The sequence below is a fragment of the Capsicum annuum genome, chromosome 9 (genome assembly GCF_002878395.1).
Source record: "Capsicum annuum cultivar UCD-10X-F1 chromosome 9, UCD10Xv1.1, whole genome shotgun sequence".
Classification (NCBI taxonomy): domain Eukaryota; kingdom Viridiplantae; phylum Streptophyta; class Magnoliopsida; order Solanales; family Solanaceae; genus Capsicum; species Capsicum annuum.
Genome location: NC_061119.1, coordinates 27,076,013 through 27,101,875, shown reverse-complemented (window position 1 = coordinate 27,101,875; position 25,863 = coordinate 27,076,013). Strand labels below are relative to the sequence as shown.

The window sequence follows — 25,863 nt, the reverse complement described above, 5'->3', positions numbered from 1 at the left end:
GATTAAGAATAAGTATCCTCTTTATCGTATTGATGATATATCTGATCCACTTCAAGATGCTATGGTGTTTTTAGAGATTGATTTGAGGTTCGACAATCACCAGTTGAGGATTAGAGCGTTAAATATTTCAAATTTGGCTTTTCAGACTCGATGTGGTCATTATGAGTTCTTGGACATGCCCTTTTAGGTTGACCAATGCCCTTGCCGCATTCATAGAGTTGATGAACCGAGTGTTTTGACCATATCTTGACTCCTTTGTTATTGTATTTATAGATGATATCTTCATCTATTCCATGAGTGAGGCTGATCATAAGAAGCATTTGCAGATTATGCTTCAGAGATTAAGGGATGGTAAGTTGTATGCTAAGTTCTCAAAGTGTGTGTTTTGTTGAAGTCTGTTTCTTTCTTGGGTCATATGGTGACTAAGGAGGGTATTATGATTGATCCAGCTAAGGATGCAGCAGTTCATTATTGGGCTAGACCTACTTTGCCCACCGAAATTAGGAGTTTTGTTAGTTTGGCAGGTTATTATCAATGTTTTGTTTAGGGTTTCTCATCCATTGTACCTTCGTTGACTAAGTTGACTCAAAATTTTTTTTTCAGTGGTATGATGCTAGTGAGGCGAGCTTCCAAAATTTCATAGATTTTTTAACCTTGCCTTCTATCTTTACAGTGCCCAAGGAGGGAGTAGGTTTTACTGCATTTTTTTATGCTTTAGATGTTGGAATGGTTGTTGTGTGATGCAAGAGGGTAAGGTGATTGCTTATGCGTCTCTTCAGTTGAGCCTCATGAGCGAAATTATCCTACCCATGATTTGGTGTTGTGTATGGTTGTCTTTTCTTTGAAGTTGTAGAGGCACTACTTGTATGGAGTTCGTTGTGAGATTTTCTTGGATCATTATAGCCTTCAGTACTTCATCACCTAACGAGATCTTAATATGAGTCAAAGTCATTGGCTTGAGTTTTTTAAGAATTATGACTTGACTATTTCTATCATTCGAGCAAGGCTAATATGGTTGCAAATGCCTTGAGCTGAAAGTCGACTAGAATGGGTATCTCGGTGTATCTTTTGACCCAAAAGTTGACCTTAAATTTTCATTCGTTAGCTAACCAGATAGTTAGGCTTGATATTTCAACACCTGGGTGTGTTTTAGTATTTGTGGAGGTTAGGTCTTTTTTGATGGAGCAGATTTGAGATCATCAATTTGATGATGCGAGATTAAGTTTGATTCGAGATAAGGTGTTGAGTGGCGAGGCTAAGAAAACCTCACTTTATTTGAATGGAGTTTTGAGGATTAGGGGCCGAGTTTATGTGTCAAGAGTAGATGACTGGATTAATTTAATCTTGAAGGGAGGCCCGTTATTCTCGATATTCTATCCATTCAGGTGTGACTAAGATATATCGTGACTTCAGACAACATTACTGGTAGGGTGGTAAGAGGCGAGATATAGTAGACTTCATGGCTCATTGCCTTTGTGTTCAGCAGGTAAAGGCTGAGCATTTGAGACCTGGTGGTTTGCTTTAGAGGTTACCTATTTCTTAGTGGAAGTGGGAACAAATCACTATGAACTTTGTGAATTATTTGCCCAGTACATATCTTGGTTTTGATAATGTTTGGTTCATCGTGGATAACTTGACCAAGTCACCTCATTTTATTTTAGTTCAGGTTTCATTCAGTGTTGAGAGGGTGGCACGTATCTATATTCATGAGATTGTGCGTTTATATGGTGTTCCAGTGTCTATTTATTTTTATCGAGGTTTGATGTTCACGTCTTACTTTTGAAAGGCTTTTCAGGATGAATTAGGTACTGGGGTTGATCTTATCACAACGTTTTATCCTAGACTGATGGTCAATCAGGGCGAACTATTCAGATTTTGAAGGATATGTTCCGCGCATGTGTGATGAATTTTGGTGGCTAGTGGAAACAATATTTGGCCTTAGCGGAGTTTGTGTATAATAATAGCTACCATTCAAATACCGATATGGCTCCTCTTGAGACTTTGTATGGTAGGCATATTCGCTCACCAGTAGGTTGGTTTGATGTTTCAGAGGTGGGACCTCGAGGTACAGACTTGCTTTGTGATTCTTTGGACAGAGTTCAAATCATTTGGGATAGACCTAAAGTGGGTCAGAATAGGCAAAAGTGTTATGCAGATTGTTGGCTTTGTGTCTTGATATTTGGTTTTGGTGATCGCGTTTTCCTTTGAGTTTCACCTATGAAAGGTGGGATGAGGTTTAGGAAGATGGTCAAGCTTAGCCCTAGGTATGTTGGTTTATTTAAGATTTTTCAGACTGTTGGTGATGTGGCTCAAGAGTTAGCTTTACCTTCAGATTTATCAGTTATTTATCCAGTTTTTCATATTTCTATTCTTCACCGTTACATTTCGGATGAGTCTCATGTCATTCATTAGGAGTCGATTCAGTTAGATGAGCGGTTGTCTTTTGTTAAAGAGTTGATCTCCATATTGGAAAGGGATGTTAGATGGTTGCATTCTAGAATTATCCCTGTTGTTAAGGTTCAGTGGCCACATTGACTTGTGGATGAGGCTACTTGGTAGGTCGAGTCTGATATGTGTAGTTCTTATCTCCAACTCTTTGTTGATTCAGTTATTTCTTTTGCGTTTAGTTCGAGGACGAACTAGATTTTTAGTGGTGGATGATATAACGACCTAAAATTTGATGAAATATGTGAAATTTGTGATTTTGTGTAATTTGACTATTTTAACCCTCCTCGTAGTTGCATTGTGGTATTTTTGAGATGGGGGTGATTGGCACTATTTCCTAGGCATTTCGGTACCATTTATGTAGTATTATGGCTTTTGGTGGCTTTGAGAGCCTTATTTTGGTCTTCTATGGTTATCTTTTGATTATTGCGACGGATGGCAGAATGGACTATACCAGCAGATCCGGGACGTCGATTTTAGGGTGGTAACATGGTTGGTTTGATTTTATGGATTTTAAATCTCATTTCGATCCTCGATTTAGAAAATTATAATTTTGGGTTTCGAGGGATTGACTTTTTGAAAACGATGTTTTTTCAAAATTTTGATATTGCCATTGAGTTCGGAGTATAGAATTTAGTATGGTTACATAATTTGTTTGTGTATATTGGATTTCAAACGAATTTCAGGAGCTCTGTCGAAGTCCATTTTGGACATAAAAAATCTGGTGCACTAGGTTGCTGGTGCAACCTAGATCACAAAGGCTAAAACTCATTTGAGGAATGCATTTTATGCCTTATGTACCTGGTAACCTGGTACGAGTATAAATAGCCCTATTTAACCCAATTTTTGCTCATTTTTCATTTTGCCTCTTGAGAGCTAAACCCTAAAATAATATGAGAGCTTAAACGTGAAGCTTGTGGGAGCTTGAAAAGCTAGATTAACATCTATTTCTTGATTCTCCTGCGGATTTAAGGTGAGAATTCACTCTTTTCTTTATCAAATTTCTTGATTAATTGTTTAAAAAAAAAAAAAATTTTAGTACCTGATTTAACCCCGAATTCAAAACCTTTTCACTTGAATAATGTTCTAAATCCTATAATTACTTGTTTTTTTCCGATTTCATCTTCAAAATAACTTCGATTCTTGATTTTAAAATGACTTTCAAAAGTTTTACCCAGTAAAGCTTAAAACTAATTTTTCTTTGATTTGAACCTCATTTTTTACTCGATTTGACTTGGGTTTTCAGCTATACATTCTTAAAGGTATGGGGAACACGTTTGTCACGATCCAAAAACAGGGGTCATGTTGGCAATTGTCATGGCGAATCTTGACAAATAATCTTATCACCCAAACTGATATACAAAGAGGGAAAAAGACATAATACCCACGAGGTAAGGCTTCTAGAACAAAATTGAATTATACAAGTAATTATAACAATTGCAGAAATAACATATCCAAAATACAATTCATTTCCAAACCAGGTGTCAATAGTGTAAGAACTACTAATACAATCCATGAGTCAAATAATCGAAAAATAACCACCAAGGAACAATATCTGTCTCCGAATACTAATAAAGACATAACTAATATAGAAATATAAAGGTGAACTCTGGACGCATGAATGTCCAACCGCTACCTTGAGTAATCAAAAGGCACCTGAAATCAACTAATCTGAGGCGCAGCAGAACCTGAATCTGCACCAAAAGGGTGAAGTAGGAAGGAGTATGACCCACTTGTACTCAACATGTATCATAGGCCAACCGAGTAAAATAGAAAATAAAGCATACAAAATGTACACTAAGGGTACGTCACCTGCAATAAGAAAATGTCCCACAACGGTAGCCCACACCGCTGGCACTAACAGTTCCAATATAACACATATATTGCAACAATATACCAAAATAGAACACAAGTATGCACTACGCCACATAAAAGAAGAAACAATGGAGACAAATTTATACTAGCTAATCATATACACAAAAGAAAGGTAGGATAATTAGATAGATAACAAGTCAATATGGCAATACAAACATAACATACACAAATTAAAGGCAAGGTCACATATTTCCAAGCACCCACAAGCTTCATTTTTAAGCTCTCACACTATTTTAGGATTTATTTCTCAAGAAGTAAGGTGGAAAATGCCCAAAATTGCAACCTTAGGGGTCTATTTATACCCATGCCAGTTTCTCGGATATGGCAAATGCAACAATTAGGTTGTAATCGTACACTCTGGCATCGGAAGAGGGTATGAAGATTGTCACACCCTTAGTCCGATCGCACTGTCTTCTCTACATAGGGTGCGATTGATATCCAAGAAGATGCAATCGCAGAGGCACCACATACAGCTGAAACTTTAGAAACTTTCCAACTTTCCGCTAAGGCCTTGGGATTCATTCGATATTCAATACACGCAAACAAACTATGTAGCCACACTATATTCGATGCTCCAGTCTCAATGGCGATATCAAATTTTTGAAAAGACATCATTTACACACAGTGACCCCCAAAATTTGAAATCACAATTTTCCTAATCTAGGGGCAAAATGAGATTTTAAAGCCATAAAATCAAACAAAACATATCACCACCCTAAAATAGATGTTCTGGATCTGCTGGCGTAATTCGTTCAGCAATCCGTCACATGGATCAAAATATAACTACATAAGTGCATAGTGAGGCTCTCGAAGCCTCCAAAAAACTCAATATCACACAGAAGCATCAAAATGCATTAGAAATCATGCCAATCACCCACATACCCTAGAAATACCACAAAACAATTATAGGGAGGGGTAAAATAACTATTTAATATAGAAACACATATTTTCATCAAATTATTAGGTCGTAAATAATCCATCACTAAAAATCTAGTTTGTCCTCGAACTAAGGCAAAGAAATACCTGAATCAATGAAGAGCTGGGGATAAGAACTATGCATATCAGACTCAATATCCCAAGTAGCCTCGTCTATAGGTTGACATTGCCACTGAACTTTAACCTCAGGGATAACTTTAGAACACAACTGTCTAACATCCCTAGCCAAACTGGAGACCAACTCTTCAACAAAAGACAACCGCTCATCTAACTGAACTGGATCCCAGCGAATGACATGAGACTCGTCAGGAATATAATGGTGAAGTATAAAACATGAAAAGCTTGATGAACAACTTCTAGATCTGGGGGAAAATCTAACTCATAGGCCACATCATCAACAATCCAAAGAATCTCAAATGGACCAATATAACTGGGGCTAGGCTTTTCCTTTGTCCCAAACCTCATCAGACCCTTCATGGGCAAAACGCGAAGGAAACATAGTCACAGACACCAAATCTCAAGGAACAAGGTATAAGATCAGCATAGCACTTCTGCGTACTCTGAGCCGCTCTAAGTCTATCCTGAATGATTCAGACTCTATACAAAGACTCATGAAGTAAGTCCACACCTCGAGGTCTAACCTTAAAAACATTAAACTAACCTACTGGAGAGCGACAACGCCTATCATACAACACCTCAAAAAAGCTATATCAATACTGGAATAGTAGTTGTTATTATAAGAAATCTCTATGAAAGCCAAATTTGCTCCCACCGGCCACCAAAATCCATCACGCATGGGCGAAGCAAATCCTCTAAAACTTGGATAGTCCACTCTAACTAGCCATCAATCTGGGGGGGGGGGAATATTGTATTGAGGTTAACCCTAGTGCCCAACTCCTCCTCAAATATCCTCCAAATATGAGATGTGAACATCGAACCATGATCTGAGATGATAGAAACTGGCACACCAGGCAGATGTACAATCTCATGAATATAGATACGAGCCAACCTCTCGTCACTGAAGAAAACCTGAACTGGAAGGAAATGAGTTGACTTGGTCAATCGATCCACGATGACCCAAACACTATTGAAACCATGAAAGGAATAAGGAAAACGAGTCACGAAGTCTATAGTGATCCATTCCCACTTTTACTCAAGAATGGGCAACCTCTAAAGTAATCCAGTAGGTCACATATTCCTGGCCTTCATTTGCTGACAATAAAGACAATGAGCTATGAAGTCCGCTATATCCTTCCTTATACTGCCCCACCAGTAGTGTTGTCTCAAGTCTTGGTATATCTTAGTCACTTCTGGATGGGTAGAATACCTAGAATAATGGGCCTCCTCCTCCAAAATCAACCTAATCCAATTGCCTACTTTTGGCACATACACTCAGCCACCAACCCATAAAATACCTTCAAAATCAAGTGAGGCTTCCTTAGCCTCACTACTCAATACCTTATCTTGAATTAATCTCAAACTCACATCATCAAATTGAGGATCTTGAATCTATTTAATCAAAGACGACCTAGCTTCCACAAAATCCAAAACACGCCTAGATGTCGAAATGTCAAGCCTAAGCATCTGGTCAGCTAAATATCGAATCTCCAAGGTCATCCTGGGTCAAAAGATATGCCAAATTGTCCACGCTAGTAGGCTTTTAGCTCAAGGCATCCATAACTACATTGTCCTTGCCTGAATGATAGAGAATAGTCAAGTCATAATCCTTGAGCAACTCGAGCCAATAACGATGCCTTATATTAAGATTTTGCTGGGTGAAGAAGGACTGAAGGCTATGATAATAGAAGAAAATCTCAAAACTGACTCCATACAAGTAGTGCCTCCATAACTTCAAAGCAAACGCAATCGCGCACAACTTCAAATCATAGGTAAGATAATTCCTCTTATGAGGCTTCAACTGACAAGATGCATAAGTAATCACATTTCTCTCCTGTATCAACATCATACCCAATCCAACATTTAAAACATCACAAAATATGGTGAAACCCATGCCCTCCTTCGGCAAAGTCAAGATAGGAACAATAGTAAAAAAATCCATGAACTTTTGAAAGCTTGCCTCACAAACATCAGACTATTGAAAGGAAATCTTATTCTGGGTCAACTTGGTCAATGGAGCAATAATGGATAAAAAACCCTCGATAAAGCGATGATAATAACTTGTGTAGCCAATAAAACTCTGAATCTCGGTGGGTAAAGTAAGTCTAGCCGAATCACAAATTGCTGCAACTTTGGTAAGATCAACCATAATACCCTTCTTAGTCACTGCATGACCCAAGAAAGAAACAAAATCCAACCAAAACTCACACTCGAAGAACTTATCATACAACTTCTCATCCCTCAAACTCTAAAGCATAATTCACAAATGATCCACGTGCTTAGACTCACTCTTGGAATAAAAGATATCATCTATAAATACAGTAATAAAGGCATCAAGATACGGTCGAAACACTCGATTCATCAACTCCATAAATGTGGCAAGAGCACTGGTCAACCCAAAAAATATAACCAAGAACTCATAATAACCATATCGAATCCAAAAAATTATCTTCAAAATATCCAAAGCTTTAATCCTCAATTGGTGATAACCGATTCTTAAATCAATCTTTAAAAATACCACAGAACCCTGAAACTGATCAAATAAATCATTAATGAGAGAAAGAGGATAACTATTCTTAATCATCACCTTGTTCAATTATCTATAGTCAATACACATGCACATAGTCCCATTTTTCTTCTTCACAAACAAGATAAGTGCACCTTAAAGTGATATACTAGGTCAGATGAATCTCTTATCCAACAACTCCTGCAACTGATATTTTAAATTCTTCATTTCAGCTGGGACTATCATATAAGGAGGAATAGAAATAGACTTGGTGCCCAGCTCCACATCAATATCAAAATCAATATCATAATCCAGAGGCATACCAGGTAAATCCATAGGAAACACATCTACAAACTCACGGATAACATGAACAAAATTCAAGAAAGGAGGTAAAATGATACTAGTATCACGAATATGAGCCAAATAGGATAAATATCCTCTCTCAACCAATCTATAAGCCTAAATATAAGATATGATCCTTTTAGGACCTGAATGAAGCACACCTTTTCAAGCTATTCTTGGTACACTTGGTGGGGCCAAAGTTACTTTCTTAGTAAAACAATCTAAGACAGCATGATAAGAAGCCAACCAATCCATACCTAGAATAACATCAAAATCAACCATATCTAACATAAAAAACTTTATCCAAGTCTTACGACTAGAGAAAGTCACAACCCAGGATTGTGCACCTGACCCATCACTAAGTAATCACCTATATGGGTAGATACATGAATAGGCATGACAAGAGGCTTACTAATAGAATCAAAAATCAAAGCAAAATACGCATACACATAGGAAAAAGTCAATTTGAGATCAATTAACACATAGGTAGGTCTAGAATAAACGAGGATGATACTTATGATCACAGCATCTGAGGCCTCTATCTTTGTTCTGGTTGGTATGGCATAGCACTGCCCATGATAACCAACTGCCTAAATAGAACCACGACCACCACTGCAGGCTCCACTACCTTTACCCCTCGCACCTCTAACAACTCCCCTACTTCTCACAACTGAAATAAGAGTAGCTCTAAAAATATGGTAGGGACAGTCCTCGGCCAAATGGCTAATCTCATGCCATACAAAATAATCTCTACGGCCCACCTCAATAGGAAAAGATACCACTAGGCCCGAACACTCACCCTGAATTGCTGAATCAAAAGATCCACCACCAGAACTCTATAAGTCCATCTGTACTGGCCTATCCTAATATCCATGAGAACCTTTGAAATCTCTACCATGAGAAACCTGACCTCTAACCTTACCAAAATAGCACACCTTCTTGTCGCCTCCTTGAGATACCCAAAGAATGCCCTCTCTTATCTTCGCATAATCCATAATGCTTTAAAGGATGCTCCTAATACAACTATTTAAAATATAGCCAACTAAAGGAAAATATCTAAACCCTTCATAAACTTTCAATTCTTCTTAGACTCGATGACAATACTGGCATAGAAATATCTGGACAAGGCATTAAAATACAGCTCATACTCTGCAATAGTCATGGAGCCCTGCTCTAGATGATTAAACTCATTACGTATCCGATTCCTTCAGCTATAAGGCATAATTGTCTCTAGAAAAACATTAGTAAACTGATCCCACGATAACTTAGGAGCATTAACAGTCCTACAATCGACAAATAATCTCCACTAATCTCTAATGGTATCTCTCAGTGATATGTAGTATAGGTCACTCCATGAGACTCAAGGAAACCCAAGTTATGCGACTTTTCTCGGTGTCAATCAAAAAATGCAAAGGCTCCTTACCTACTGTACCACTGAATTTGAGAGGACCTAAGTGAGTAAATATCTTAAATATCTTCAGATCCTCAAGGGTCATCATTGTACTAGTAATAAGAAGAGATATGGCAAATATGGCAGGCTAAGATCTTGTCTAAGGAGGTAACACAGATGAAGGTTGAAACCCTAATCCCAGTGCCATATACTCAAAAGTCAACACTGAAGTAGGAATAGGACTCAGGGTCTAGAAGCACCCAAAACATAAATAGGTACAATAAGAGAATCCACACTCTGAACTGGAGGAACACCCAACATAACCAAAGGACAACCCTCTAAATGGGTCTGCAAATGCACCAATAATCCTTCCAAAACTAGGGCTGATGCAATTTGAGGAATTAAAGTAGATCCTATACGACTAACCTACTCAACATGAGTCTCAAGAGAGATCCCCCTTGCACTATTCCTAGATGAGACCAAACCATGGGACCGTCCACTCTTTTGATTTCGTTTATGACTCAAGGTCCATCCTCTCGATTAAACTCTCTCCCTAGAAGCAAGTTTTGTATCTCTAACTTTGCAGGACCTAGTCAACACCATCTGCGTAGAAAGAGTGAAACACAACTCTCGAATGATAAGGAATGAAATAAGAAAAGTTTCCTAAAGACATCTTATAGCCTCTCAAAGATAGATATGAACGTCTACGTACCAAACTGCGAGACTCTATTCGACATCCTATTCTTAACATCCTATTCTTACACCATTGTGACCAATGAAACCTGGCTGCTCTGATACCAATTTATCATGACCCAAAAATAAGGATCATGATGGCATTTGTTACGAAAACCTTGACAAGTAAGTGAATCACCCACACTGATATATAAAAAAGAGAAAAGACAGAAATACCCTTAAGGTAAGGCTTCTAGAACAAAACCGAACCATATAAGGAATTATTACAATTACGGAAAGAATATATCCAAAATACCATATATTCTTAAAACTAGGTGTCAATAGTGTTCAGAACTACTAATACAATCCATGAATCAAATACATCAAAAAGTAACCACCAAGGAATAATATCAGTCTCCGAATGCTTATAAAGACATAACTAATATAGAAAGTTAGAGGTTAACTTCGGACACATGAATGTCAAATTACTACCTTGAGTAATCGGAAGGTGCCTGAAATCAACTAATCTGAGGCACACCTGAGCCTGAATCTGTACCAAAACGGTGAAGTAGGAATGAATATGGCTCATTTGTACTCAGTAAGTATCATAGGTAGATCGAGCAAAGTATAAAATAAAGTATATAAGATATACACTAAGGACATATCACTTATAATAAGAAAATATCCCACAACGTAGCCCATACCACATGCAATAACAATTTTAATATAGAACATATATTACAATAATACACCAAAATAGAACACAAATATGCATTATGCCATATAAAATAAGAAACAAGGGAGACAAATTTATACTAGCTCATCATATATACATAACGAAAGGTAGGACAACTAGATAGATATAAAGTCAATATGGCAATACAAACATAAGATACACACATTAAAGCAAGTGCAATATATATGATGATGATAATGATTCATGACGTCATTGTATAACCCCCGAGATTATCGCACAATTACCATATATACCCACAAAGGCAAGCCTCCCAATATGGGACCCATGGAAGGTTCGTCAACCCATATACAATCCATATATCCATATCCATATCTATTTCCTAACATATCTCTCGAGAAGGTTTTTATAAGATGTTATAATATCTCCTTCTCGGCACATCTCTCGGGGAGGGTTTTATAAAAAGGCATTGCCAGTGTTTCTCAGGTGTTGTCATGGTGGTACCATGTGTTTCATGAATGAGTATGATATGAGGATGTAATGCTCAAAACCAATCACAATGATTATTTCCACAACAAACCATAATGATATATTTCCATGACTGCATAAGTCAATACCCACTCATTATTTTCATTTATCCATGAATTTCTGTATGTTTCATATGCCAACAAATATGAATATATATCATAATACAATAAGGTACCATAATAGGCATTTCAATAACATAATACAATTATTCACATGTATTCAATGCTATCAACATCATATAGGACCCCACACGATTACATATATCACCTAATATCTCAATTTCAATAATTACATCACCTATATAACCCCACATAGGAACAATACATAGATAGCCATTTTTTATAATTAGTTCCCACCCTTAACATGCATTTTCACCATCATTTACTATCCAGCTTGTCTGAAAGAGTTAATCCATAACCTACCTCGAATGCTAAAACTAGTTCACTATACTTTGAACCCACGACCTAACTTCCCACAAACAATCTCAAAAATAACTAAAACCAAAGAATATAGAATCTATGCATCAAAACAAAGACAATGATACCCATATTGCCTACTTTTTTTTGGAGTAAAAAAGGACCCTCGAAATGGATTTTTTAAAAAAGAGGGGTAAAATTGGAACTTTACTTCAAAAATGTATTTCCCATTCCTTTAGCAATATATAGTTGAAAAACCAAGTCAAATTGAGTTAAAATAAGGTTGTGCACCAACGGAATCAGTTGGGGATTAATTTTTGCGATATTGGACCTTCATTTCTGACCTATCCCAAGCATTTTTCCAGCGATCCCAGCATTTTCTAGTGAAGCAGCATCAGTTTCTAACGAAACTGCTTGTTTATTTCTTACATCTTTGAGCACATCCCTTTTTTCTTTCTTCCTAACAATTTACAGGTACTACTAGTCCAGATTCAGGCGGCGACATCAAGATTCCGGCAATCAGTACACCTTCCAGTGATAGTATATTTTTTGATAAAAAATTATAGGAGAGAGATATCAGTAGTAGGGTAAAGGCGGCGATAATAGATTTTGGTGACTAATTTCTGCATTAATTTGACAGAATCTGATAAAATAATCTAGAAAACATCCTCACTCCATCTTCTCCAAGGACCAGGTGCACTCATTTCACTTATCTGTATTTCTTTTTTCATTACTTTATTTGGCTTAGATTTTTTATCTCTTTTTCTATCTTAAGTTCCTATTTGTTTTTCTTGATTGTTCTGGTGGGAGTATTGTAGGTAGTGTAGTGCTTGTTGTGGTTTGTGTGTATTAATTCTGCTTGTCGATTTTTCTTGAAGACATATTTGTGTTTAGCCATTGCTAGTTGTGTTCTTTATCTTGTTTGCTTATTTTCTTCTATCGTATTCTTTTTTTAAGTGATGGGGAGATAGATGGTAAACTAGGGTCATGTCATAGGGTGGGGTCAGGGTTTGGGGTTGGGTTTAGGTTGGGGTTAGGATCTGGCCTAGGTTCGAGTCAAGGGTTGAGAGCAAGGGGCAGTAGGGCTAGATGGGATGAGGATGCTTCTAGGTTGGGAGTTGGGTCGTGGAATATAGGAATGCTTTAAGGTAAGTCGATAGAACTTGTAAAGATTCTTAGAAAGAGGAGGGTTAGTATAGCGTGTGTCCAGAAAGCTAAATAGGTAGGCACGGAGGTGAGGGATGTCGGCAGATACAAGTTATGGTACTCGGGTAGCGTGAGGTATAAAAATGGGGTAGGTACCTTAGTAAATGATGAACTTAGGGAGCAGGTGGTGAATGTTAAGATAGTCAGTGATAGGTTGATGTCTATTAAGTTGGTCATTAGAGGGTTTATGGTGAACTTCATTAGTGCCTATGCTCCGCAAGTGGGTTTGGATGAGGAGAAGAAGAAGGACTTTTGAGAGGTTTTGAATGAGGTGGTAAGAGGTATCCCGAGTAATGAAAAGATTTTACTGGAAGGAGATTTTAATAGGCATATTGGGTCTTTGTCAAGAGATTCTAATGATGTGCATGACAGGTTTAGTTTTAGGGAGATAAATGAAGATTGAGCTTCTCTTTTAGATTTTGCTAGGGCTTTTGGGTTGTGGATAGAAAATATGAGCTTCCCGTAAAAGGAGAAGCATCTTATTACTTTTCCTAGTTCAGTGGCCAAGACTTAGATTGACCTTTTGCTCCTTAGGAAGGGTGATAGAGTGCTATATAAAGACTTTAAAGTCATACCAAACGAGAATCTTTTGACTCAACATAGGTTGTTGGTGATGGACTTGGTAATCAATAAGGGCAGAAAAAGAGGAGTGTGGAGGTTTGACCCAGGATTAAGTGGGGTGGCTTGAATTTGGCTAGTACTTTGGAGATAGAGAAGAAGTTAAAGAGTATGGGGGCTTAGGAAAGTAGTGAGAATGTAGATAGTATGTAGGAGACGACTGCCAGTTGTATTAAAGAGACTGCTAAAGAGGTGTTGGGTGTCTCTAAAGGACAATCTGGTAAGCACCGAGGTGACTGGTGGTGGAATAAAGAGGTTAAGAAGAAGGTGGAGTCTAAGAAGGTAGTGTATGCTAGGTTGGTTAAGAGCAAGGAAGATGAAAAGAGACAGATGAATAAGGAGAAGTATAAGGTAGCTAGAAGAGAGGCTAAGTTAATGGTTATAGCGGCTAAGACAATTGCATTTGAGAGCTTGTATGCGGATTTAGAGGAAAAAGGAGGGGATAAGAAGTTATATAGGCTTGCCAAGTCCAGGGAGAGGAGAAATCATGACCTTGACCAGGTGAAGTGCATCAACGGAGAGGATGACACAGTTTTGGTTAAGGATGCCCTCATTAGGAAGAGGTGACAGTCCTATTTTCATAAACTCTTGAATGATGAGGGGGATAAAGGTTTCGTGTTAGGGGAGTTGGAGAAGACTGAGGAATGTCGCGATTATAGTTTTTGTAGAAGTATTAAGGTTGAGGAGGTCAAGGGGGCTATTCGCAGGATGAGTTGGGGTAGGGTAACGAGACCAGATGAGATCCCTGTGGATTTTTGGAAGAACACGGGCGGGGCAAGCTTGGAGTGGTTGACGAGGTTGTTTAACATCAATTTTAGGGCGGCAAAGATGCCTGAAGCATGGAGGTGGAGTACGATAATTCCATTATATAAGAACAAGGGAGACATCCAGAGTTGCAATAACTATAGATGGATTAAGTTGTTGAGTCATGCTATGAATATTTGGGAAAGGGTGATAGAGATGAGAATGAGAAGGATCGTGACTTTCTCTGAGAATCAATTTGGTTTCATTCTAGGTCGTTCGACTACTGAGGCCATTCACCTTGTGAAGAGATTGGTGGAGCTTTTTTTTAGAGAGTAAGAAGGACTTGCACATGGTGTTTATTGATCATGAGAAGGTTTATGACAGAGTTCTCAGGGAGATTCTATGGAGGTTCTTGGAGGCTAGAGGGGTGACCATGACGTACGTTAGATTGATTCAGGACATGTATGATGGCATGGAAACTCGTGTAATGATGGTAGGTAGAGATTCAGAGCACTTTCTATTTTTTATAGCGTTGCACTAGGGATCGACTCTTAGCCTTTTTTAATTTGCCTTGGTGATGGATGTTTTAATGCGACATATTCAAAGGGGGGTGCCTTGGTTATGTTATTTTATGATAATGTGGTATTGATTGACGAGACTCGAGGAGAAGTTAATAAAAAGTTGGAGATTTGGAGACAGACCCTTGTGTCTAAAGGATTTTATTTGAGTAGGACTAAGACAGAGTACTTGGAGTGTAAGTTTAACGATGTGTCGCAGGAGGCTGACGTGGTTGTGAAGTTGGACTCTCAGGCCATTCAGAAAAGGGAGAGTTTCAAGTATTTGGGGTCTATGATTAAGGGAAATGGGGAGATAGACAAGGATATCACACATCGTATTGGGGAAGGGTGGTTGAAATGGAGGCTCGCTTTGGGAGTTTTTTGTGATAAGAAGGTCTCCCCGAAGCTTAAAGGTAAGTTATACAGAGTGGCAGTCCGACCGACTATGTTGTATGGAGTGAAGTGTTGGCTAGTTAAGAACTCCCATATTCAAAAGTTAAAAGTGACGGAGATGAGGATGTTTGCGTTGGATGTGTGGTCATACCTAGAAAGATAGGGTGAGGAATGAGATTATTCGTGTAAAGGTGGGAGTGGCTTTGGTGGAGGACAAGATGCGAGAAATGAGGTTATGTTGGTTCGGGCACGTAATGAGGAAGGGTTCTGATGCTCCAGTGCGGAGGTGTGAGACACTGGCTATGGATGATTTTAGGCGGGATAGGGGTAGGATGAAGAAATATTAGAGAGAGGTGATTAGGTATGATATAGAGTAGTTACAGCTTACAGAGACATGACCCTTGATAGAAAGGTGTGGAGGATGTGGATTTAGGGTATAGGGTTAGGGGGTGAGAGGGCGCCGGTCGCAGTAGGGGGCGTTCCTTATATGTGTCTGAAGTTTCTTGTTCGTGGGTTGTGTGTTGTCTATGGTTTCAGATATATAGTTTAGTAGTATCTCGTGGCTAGCGGTAGTTTATATTTGCCTGTATAAGTTTATATGCATTTATGTTTTGTTGCTATACTGTTATTGGTTCTAAGCCGGGGGTCTATCGAAAACAACCTCTCTACTTCTCCCGAGGTAGTGGTATGGTCTGTGTACACTCTACTCTCCCTAGACCCCACGAGGTGGGAATACACTGGGTATGTAGTCGTTGTTGTTGTTGAACAATAAATCAAGAATTAGAGAAAGAAAAGGATGAAATCTCATCTTAAATTCATGAGAGAAACAAGAAATAGACATTAATCTAGCTTCCCAAGCACCCACAAGCTTCACTTTTAAGCTCTCACGCTATTTTAGGGTTTATCTCTCAAGAAGCAAGGTGGAAAATGCTCAAAATCGCTATCTAAGGGGTCTATTTATACCTATACCAGGTTCTCAGATGTTGCAATCGCAGCTATTACGTTTCAATCATACACCCTGGCATCAGAAGGGGGTATGCCGATTGCCATACCCTTAGTGAGATCGCATTGTCTTCTATACACAAAGTGTTATCACCACCCAAAAAGGTGCAATCGTAGAGGCACCAGATGACATTTGAAACCTTGAAAACTTTCAAACTTTCCGCCAAGGCCTCGGAATTCATTCGAAATCTAATACACGTAAATAAACTATGTAGCCATACTAAATTTGACGCTCTGGACTCAATGGAGATATTAAATTTTTAAAAAAATGTTGTTTTCACATAGTTGACCCCCAAAATCTAAAATCACAATTTTTCAAATCGAGGGACGAAATGAGATTTAAAAGCCGTAAACCAAACCAAACATGTTACCACTATGAAATCGATGTTTCGTATCTAATGGCATAGTCCATTCAGTCATCCATCACACGGATCAAAAGATAACCACATAAGTTCATAATAAGACTCCCAAAGCCTCCAAAAACCTCAATATCACACAAAAGGCACCAAAATGCATCATAAACCATGTCAATCACCCCTACACCCAGAAATACCAAAATGTAACTAATGGGTGGGGTAAAGTAGTCAATTCACAAAGAAACACATATTTCATCAAATTATCAGGTTGTGACAAAGTTTGTGAAGTAAAGTTATAATTTTGCGCTTCTTTTTTGAAAACTCGTTTATGGGATCTGTTTTGACCCTGAATCAAAAGTAGGCAATATAGGTATCGTTAGCATTGTTTTGACGCATATATTCTATATTTTTTAATTTTAGTTAATTTTGAGACCGTTCGTAAGAAGTAAGGCTTGCGGTTGAAGTGTTGTGGATCGATTTTGGCCTTCAAGATAGATTATGGCTTAACTCTTTCAGATTGTACTAGATAGTAAACGCTAGTATAAAATGCATATTAAGGATGAGACCTAATCATGATAAATGGCTATTTATGTGTTGTGTCCGTTGTTGACATCTAATTTTGGCTTGCTATTTTTCCTCTAATTGTTTTGCCGATGCTCCTCGATCCTAAATAATTTTTCAAAAATAAATTTGTATTTTTTATTTCTATTTCTATGTATTTTGAAAAGAATAAAAAGGAGGAGTTTTTTTTTATCATATTGTAAAATATTTTAATTAAATATAACTAAATATTTTAACATCAAAATCACAAAAATATCTTTTTGGTAATTGCATTCGCATTCTTTCTAATTTTGTTTTCAGGTGATATTGTGACCATATATATGTATGTTATTATTATATAAAATATATATTTTATAAGTATGTACACACATTTTTTATTATATTCTTGTTCTTATATATATATATACGTATATTTTTGTTAATATTAAATAGCAAAAGATATTAAATTGGACGCGTATATAAATTATGTCTATAACTTATATACATACATATTAAAAATAATTTTTAAGGTAGTAGGGAGTATCGGTAAAACTAATTTCAGAAAAGAGCATTCGGGCCAATAATAATTCAATTTCAAAGTTTATTTTATCCAAACTCAGCTCTTATTTATAAATTTCAGCCAAGTCTAAAAAATTAGCCCAAAACTCAGTTCGATATCCATGCCCCACTTCATCAATCCATTCCGCAATATTAACCAATCATACGTTGCTTCATCAGCAAAAAAACAAATTCATCCATGAATTAATCCGATCTGCTGATTCTTTCTAATCCGAAGGTCCCAAAATTTTCAGTTATTTTTATATATTCACATATGTAAGTAATATAATTTATTTTTATTTATTTATGTATTTATTTTCTCCCCTCCTTTTCTTTTTTTATTAAATTTGAACCATCCGATCAAAGATCGGACGAATAAAAAATAATCAATTTAAAATAAACTTGTCATGTATTTATCCCCATATATATACATATTCTTTTTTTACCATTATTATTTTTTAGGATAATCTTTAGCCGTTGATCAAAAGATCAAACCGATCAAATTGACCAAGAAAAAACGCGTCCTTCCCATCTCCCCATAACATCAATCACGCGTAACATCGATTCCAAGGAGCCATCAACACATCTCCCTCTCCTTACTCAAAAAAGAACGACAAACACTCCATTTTCTTTCCCCCATCTCTTCTCTCTCCCCCAAATGAGGGTGGCTAGCGGCCGTAGCTGCCGCCGTCTACCACCACTGCACCGAATTCCCCCATTTTTAAATCCCCAAGACCGTGAGTTCGAAGAAACCAGAGAATGTCAGCCCCTAAATCGCGCAATAACGGAAAATTTCTTAGAATTCGCAACAAAAGGTTGGAAAAAGGCTGAAATTTGCAGATCGACGTCAAATTTGAATTCAAATATCATCTCCATAAAAATGTTGTTTCAAATCTGGACTTTGAAGTCCTTCTCAAGGCATGAGCAGCGAGGGAGGTAAAAAAGAAGGTCTGCGAGTTAGAGGTTTGAGAGAAAATAAGAAAGGCTGAGATTGAAAAAAAGAAGAAGAAAAACATAGAAAATCGAGTGAAGTAAGAAAAGAAAATTAGCCGGAGAGTTTGTTGTTTCTCTTTTCGATTGTGGGCCAAACTCCGAGTTCCGACATTGAATGTAGTCGAAAATCCTTGATAAGAAGCCCGAGTTTTCTTCCCGACAAAAGGTGTGAATCCCTTTTCTCGTCTCACTTTCATCTCTTTTTCTTTTATCTTGTTTGGTCCGATGAGCATGTAGTTTAGTTTAAATTCATTGGAGTTTCGTGTTGATGTTGTTGCGGATCGATGGTTGTATGAATTTCAACCGTCTAAATTGTTTTGACTGATTTTGAAGTGGATTTGTAAGCGATTTTTTTTTCTTTTTTGTTGAGTTCGTGTTTGTTCTTTCTTCCGCCGGCTTATGGATAAAACATGGTACTGGTTTTCTAAAGCTAACTTGTGGGCAAAATTTCTAACACACAGGTCTGCGGATATGTGGACTTGCGCGATTATTTTGATTTGGGATAGCTGGTTGTTTCTGGTTGCAAACCGAGGTCAAAGTTAGTTTATCGTGCATATGAGATTACCTGTGTGGGCGATGATAATTTTACAGGGTCCTATGGGTTGGTGGACAGTGGGAGTATATTTTGTTCTTCACTGTAGTGAAGGTATTTTCATCTCTTTTCCATCCTAAAGTTAGAATCGATTATTCAAATGGTCTTAATATTGATCCCACGTGCCCAGCTCATCCATTAATAACATCACAAAGAAAATTTATGTGAATGTTGCATTACTGTTGCAGTTTGTATTACCGTTGCTTTTTGTATTTTCCGTGCCTATTTTCGAAAATAGTATATTTGGTGACTCTCGTCTAATATGGTGACTTGATTTTGTTTAGTCTGCCGGGTCACGCACACACACATATGTATATACGTATATATATGTGGTACATGAAAGGCAATAGAGAGAGGTTAGGTGTTTGATAATAAACTTTAAAATCGGTTAAATTACGTCACCCGAAATGATGTCTTTCCCATTCTGTTTATACAAAATACACATAATGCTTGTCGCAGTCTATTCCCCTCTTTTCCATTTCTTGATCTAAGTTTTGATGAGTATGTATTAAATAATCCGCAAGTGATCACAGTCTTGGTATCTTATTGAGTTTAGTCCACGTAGATGCCTATCAATAAGGATCAAATGTGGGTTTTTTCTTCAATTAAATTGTTTGAAGTAAGTTTATTTCCTTTCCATGCTCAGTCGGGTTAAGTTTGTCGCTGAAATTATTCAAGAGGAACTTTATTCCTAATTATTTTATTCTCGAATGATGTATCTGGGTCCAGTAGATGTATGTTGCTCAAGGGATCATGGTTGTGTGTTTATATGTTGATGCTAGGTAGTAGTTGAAATTCAATATTCGAGCGTTTATGTGGTAGGTGTTTCCTTAGTTTGTGAACCTGGGAGTTGGGTTCCGCAACGAAACTCATTTTTGACCTAAACATCGGGTCAACCGTCACTAGAATCACAGAGCTTCGGAGTTGCAAATTTAAAACCCAAACTCCTAAATGGAGTCAAGTATTCTTTATCTTTTTGGTTTAATTTATATTTATCATGTTGAGTTTTTAGAATAATGACTAACTTTTGTGGTTAAATTTGTTTACGGTGATTTATCAGATTATTGAGCTTGTATTGTTCTATTATTTGTCGATTCTTCTGGAAATAGTTTATCGTCCCGACTTTTGCAAATAGAACATGATTAATTAACTCGTAAAAGGGTATAGATTTTATCATTTCAATACCAGGTTAATTCTTTGAAAAATTAACCTTTCGCCTCGAGAATATTTTAAATTAAATCAACGTAGTAATTTTCATGTTTTCTTAAAAAAAAAAACAAACAAATAAATTTTAAATACTAATTCACATGGAGAATAAGTTGCAAAATTTCAGGTTTCTTGAAAAGTTGTCTGTAACTCTAGCCCCCTCTTTTTATAAATAATTCTAATGCTTTACGTTACATTTTCAATGCTTATGCAAGTTTTCAGATTTAGCACACGGGAGGTATATACATTCTTTTGCTACCACGTATAAGGTATATCTTATTATTCTCACAATAACTACTTTCTTTTTTTAATCATTTTTTTATTATTATTATTATTATTATTATTATTATCGTCATTATTATTACTATTCATATCGTTATTATTACTATTATATTTATTATTATGATGATTTAAACAACTCTCTCGTATACTATTACACTTCCTTGTTATCTTGTATATAATTCTAACTTATTTGCAATCTTTCACATATTTTTCACATACTTTTAACTATATATTTCATAAACAAATTCCCATAAAAATACTTTCATTTACTCTACAATAATTTTAGTTATATATTTAACTTCACATATTTTTAATTTTCTTTATAAAATCTTGCACTCTTCAAATAGTACACCCTTTCCATATTTAAAATGCGTGCATACTTTTGCAATAATTATATTACTTCCTTGTATGTGGTAGCGTCACACTTCTTATTCCTTAAGTTTCTCCTCAAAATTAACTAACAATAATAAAGTTTTTGATGACACTATTTTAGCAAATAACGAGCAAGAATTTTTTCAAATTTTTTCTAAATTGAGTGTTAGGACTATCTTCGGATAGGCTTTTAGGGGTGTCTAACACCTTCCCCTCGAGTAACCAAAACTCTTACTCTGAATCTCTAAATATTTTCGATAGATCAAGACAAAGTTTTACATATAAATGGTTTTTCCTAATTTTTCTAAAAGTTAGGTGGCGACTCTAAATGAATTTTCCAAACCCAAGAGCCACCACATGTTGCATGCTGTTTCGATCGATTCGAAATAGGGTACGACACGCGTGTGGGGGCCTATATGTATTGTAATTATTGAAATTGAGATAGTGTGATATGTGTGATCGTTTGGGGTCCTATGTGATGTTGCTAACCTAAAATACATGTGAGTAATTGTATTGTGTTGTTGAAAATGCCTTTCGTGGTACCGTTGGAGTATTGTGATACATTCATATTTGTTGGCATATGAAACATGTGGTAATTCATGGATGGGTGAAAATAATGAGCGGATATTGAATCACGTGGTTGTAAAAATGTAACATTGTGATTGGTTGTGGAAATATATTGTTGTGGTTCATTGTGTAAATACTCATTGTGATTGGTTGTGAGCATTAAATCCTTATATCATACTCTTTCATGAAACAAATAGTACCATCGTGGCAACACCTGAAAACATTGGCAACGCCTTTTATAAATCCTCCCAGAGGGATGTGTCGGGAAAGAGATATTGCAACACCTTATAAAACTCTGCTCGATGGATGTGCCGAGAAGGAGATATAAATATGGATTGTGGATTATATATGGGTTGATGAACCCCCCATGGGTCCCATATCGGGACGCTTGCCTCCGTGGGTATATACGGAGGTTGTGCGACGACTTCGTGCATCATCTTATACATTACACGTACTTTATTATATTTATGTTGTGTCTGAATTACCATATTGACTTATTATATCTTATTTTTTTCTAACTTTCGTTAGTTTTATTTGACAATCTTGTATGTACATGTTTTTCCTTATTCTTACTTGTATGTGATATAATGTATACTTGTGCTCAACTTAGTTTTGTTATTGCAATATATTGCTACCGTTGTGGGACATTTTCTGGTTGTAGGTGACGTGTCCTTAGTATGTATTTTTATATGCTTTATATTTTACTTTGTTCGGTCGGTCTATGATACCTATTGAGTACAAGTGGACCATACTCATGCCTACTGCGCCATTTCGGTGCAGGTTCTAGTTCGAGTGTGTCTCAGCTTGGTTGATTCGGGCGACATTTAGTGTTTTCAAGGTAGTGGTTGACTTTCAGGCGTCCGGATGTGTTCTACTACCTTTCTTATAGATTATGTCCTTACTTTCATTTCCTAGATAGAGTTTCTCTTGTATTTGGATATCTTATGTATTTCTTTTGAATTTGAGTTGTATCAGATATGTTCTTATACTATTGACATCATGTTTTGAGAATTATGATTGTATTATTGATTTTGCACTCTTCCGCATTTATCATATTTATGTGGTTCAGCTTCATTCTAGAAGCCTTACCTTGGGATATTTCTTTTTTTTCCTCTTTATGTATCAGTTTAGGTAATAGACTTACTTGTCAAACTGATACATAAAGAGGAAAAGAAAGAAATATCCTTCTTTATAACCCTTGAATTTTCAGGTCGTGACAATAATATCCTTCACATCCTCATTTGGTGATACAAGATCAAGCATACAACAAGAAGCAACAACAATAGTGAATCGAAGATGGCCACACACGGCTTCACTATATCAACATCCCAACCATAATATTACAAGATAGATAACAACTTGACATAAGATATTCTATAATCTAAGAACCCTGACAACATGAAAAGACCCTAAAACTAAAAAATATCCGTACCAAGTTCTTACTTAGATCAAGAGGAACTCATGAACCGCAAGACCTAGAGTTTCTAGCCAAGAGGGAACACAAGTGTTACTACATTTTTTGTCAAGTTTCGGGTTCCCATAAGAACAAGAGAGACCTATTTATATTACATTATAAAAAGGAAAGGAAAATGATCATTTTATCCTTGGCCTAGGGGTGGCTTTGGAGTGTAAGTTTAGTGCACTTCAAAGTCCCTCTTCACACTTCAAAACATTTAATCCTTGTGTTGGAACGATCACACACTTACACACAGCCAATTGCATGAACATGGCTTGGAGTTTTTGTAACTCCCGATCTTGGCTACGTGTGAATGGCCTTGAACTAGTTAGAAAGCTTGGTACACCCATATCATCCTCTCTATCTTGAGAGGAATTTGACCTCAAATTCGGTATTTGGTCATCCTCGACCGCATCCACTAGAGAGAGATCACACATGTTAAAAGTGTTGTGCACTTGATATTCCGGAGAAAGGTCGATCATGTAAGAGTTGTCATTAATTCTTTCAAGTACTTGGAATGGACCATCAACCCTTGACATCAATTTGGTCTTCATTTGAGAAAGAAATCGATCATTCCTAAGGTGCACCCACACCCAATCTCCCGGTTCAAGAATGAGTTTCTTTCTCCCTTTATTGGCTCTCCTTGCAATTTCTTGATTTTTCTTTTCAAGTTGTAGCCTCACCTTTTCATGTAACCTCCTCATAGCTTTGGCCCGCTTTCTCCCATCTAAGCTTGTCATCAGATCACTTGACAAAGGCGTTAAATCCAAAGGGGTAAGGGGGTTGAGGCCGTATACACACTCAAAGGGAGTCATTCCCGTGCTTGAGTGTATAACACAGTTATAAGCAAACTCAATCAATGGTAAGTGTTCTTTCTAAGAAGTCATTTTTTCCTTTAACATGGATCATAGCATAGAACCCAAGGTCCTATTTACTACTTCCGTTTGGCCGTCGGTTTGTGGGTGGTAAGAGGTTGAGAACAACAACTTGGTACCAAGCCTACCCCATATTGACTTCCAAAAGTGACTTAGGAATTTGGAGTCCTGATCACTTACAATGGTCCTTCGAACACTATGTAACTTAACCACATTCTCAACAAATAAAAAGGCCACACTCGATGCATCATCACATTTAGAGCATAGGATAAAGTGTGCCATCTTAGAAAATCGATCCATGACAACAAAGATACTATATCGACCTCGTCTAGTCCTTGACAAACCTTACACAGAGTTCATTGATATATCAAGCCAACGATTGGAAGGGGTGGGCAGTGGGGTGTACAACTCGTGAGGTATGAGCCAAGATTTGGCTTCTTTGCAATCTACACACTGGCCGCAAATCCTATCCATATCCTTGTGTATTCTTGGCCAATAGAATTGCTCCTCCAATATCTCGAGGATCATTTTGACCCCAAAGTGACCCATGAGACCGCCATTGTGTGTTTTCCCTTACAAACAACTCTCTCCACGAACTAGAGGGCACACACAATTGTCTACTTTAAATAAGTAACCATCAAACTTGGCATAGGGATTTGAACCCCTATTCAAAGCCCACTTATCCCTACACAAGTCTTTGCATTCCTTAAAAATAGGAGTAAAGTGGGGATTCTCGGGATACAACTCCTCTCTTAAAACCCATTAACTTCGAAGACAAAGTAGACACAAAAACATGTTTTCTAAACAAAGCATCGGCTACTACATTATCCTTGCCCTTTTTGTATTGAATTACATAAGGGAGGGTTTCAAGAAAATCAATCCATTTGGCATGTTGTTTCTTAAGTTTGTCTTGTGTCCGAAGATGTTTTAAGGATTCATGGTCCGTTCGGATCACAAATTCCTTGGGCCATGGGTAGTGTTGCCAATTGCTCAATGCTCTAATCAAGGAATACAACTCTAAATCATACGTGGAGTAGTTTAGAGTAGCATTTTAAAGATTTTCACTAAAATAAGCAACTAGCTTCAATTTTTGCATCAAAACCGCACCTATACCTACCTTACTAGCATCACACTCTACTTCAAACATCTTGTTAAAATTAGGCAATTGCAATAATGGTGCTGAGATGAGCATATCTTTCAAGGACTCGAAGGCCTTAGATTACTCTTTACCCTATTTGGAGGGTTAGTCTTTCCGTATTATCTCAGTCAAGGGGGGGGCAATGTTACTAAATCCCTTGACAAACCTCCTATAAAAACTTTCCAACCCGTGGAAACTTCTCACTTCACCAATGGTTTGATGGGTTGACCAATTTTTTATAATGGTTATCTTGGATTCATCCACTTCGACCTCTCTTGAGCTCACCACAAATCCAAGAAATACAACTTCATTAACACCAAAAGAACACTTTTCTAGATTAGCATATAACTTCTCCTTTCGAAGGACATCAAATACACATTGTAAATGTTTTACATGCTCATCTAAGGATTTCCTATAAACCAAGACATCATCAAAATAAACAACAACAAACTTTTTGATAAACGACTTTATCACATGATTCATTAGC

The 25,863-nt window shown here is 37.1% G+C and overlaps 1 long non-coding RNA gene across 3 annotated transcripts; it reads left to right on the top strand.

The window, feature by feature from the left end:
- The first annotated feature begins 18,398 nt into the window (after positions 1-18,398).
- Positions 18,399-22,943, top strand: LOC107842998. Of its 3 annotated transcripts, none has more exons than XR_001666231.2 (4): positions 18,420-19,054; positions 19,350-19,534; positions 20,902-20,955; positions 22,688-22,943. It is a non-coding gene; the product is annotated as an uncharacterized LOC107842998 (long non-coding RNA). The 3 variants fall into 3 exon arrangements; XR_001666232.2 differs by having other exon boundaries at positions 18,421-19,054; positions 20,909-20,955; XR_001666230.2 differs by lacking the exon at positions 20,902-20,955 and having other exon boundaries at positions 18,399-19,054.
- Positions 22,944-25,863: the final 2,920 nt, after the last annotated feature.